The sequence below is a fragment of the Etheostoma cragini genome, chromosome 4, assembly GCF_013103735.1.
Source record: "Etheostoma cragini isolate CJK2018 chromosome 4, CSU_Ecrag_1.0, whole genome shotgun sequence".
Taxonomy (NCBI): Eukaryota; Metazoa; Chordata; class Actinopteri; order Perciformes; family Percidae; genus Etheostoma; species Etheostoma cragini.
Window position 1 is genome coordinate 24827734 of NC_048410.1, and position 828 is coordinate 24828561.

The window sequence follows — 828 nt, forward strand, 5'->3', positions numbered from 1 at the left end:
TTTTGTTCATATTAATGGCTCCAAAATAGATCCACATTAGACAAAGCCTACACCCCCACCCCCTCCCTCCCTCCTACCAGTCACCACTCCAGAAGGTTTTGTCCTAGAAGGAGCCCAGTCTGTTTAATGGTGATGGATAAGCTCTATTTGAATCAACCAGATTCATCAATTCATGCTTTGAAAGTATTTGCAATATTCTTCATTTACCTTTGCCTAAACAATGCTATCATGAAGATAAAAGATTAAATGTACCCAGTGGTGGAAGAAGTATTCAGATCCAGTACTTCAGTATAAGTACTAATACCACACTGTAACAAATACGCTGTTAAAAGTGAAAGCCTTGTATTGCAAATGTCACTTAAGTGTATGTATGTAAGTATCATCAGGAAAATGTACTTAAAGTATTAAAAGTAAAAGTATTCAATGTAAATCCCCCTATTTTAGAAAGTGTAAAGGATGTTGTGTGTTTGTCTCATCATCTCAGCTGGACTTATAACGACTATTACGACTATTACGTCGTAATAGTGTTGGCTAGTATATTTTCTAACAAAACCTTGTATTTTATTAAGTACATGTGTTTTGTGTGCAGAAATCTTAAAGTTTAAAGTAACTAAAGCTGTCAGGTTAATGTAGTGGAGTAAAAAGTCCAGTGTTTCTCTTCTACTCTCTAGAGTAAAAGTAGAAAAAAAGTCCCAAGTAAAGTAGAAGTACCTCAACATTTGTACTCATGTACAGTACTGGAGTAAATGTACTTACTGTTCCACCACTGCATGTTACATGTTAAAATGGTGCAGGGCCAACCTTTAGTGGCCCTAATCAGAAATTGAT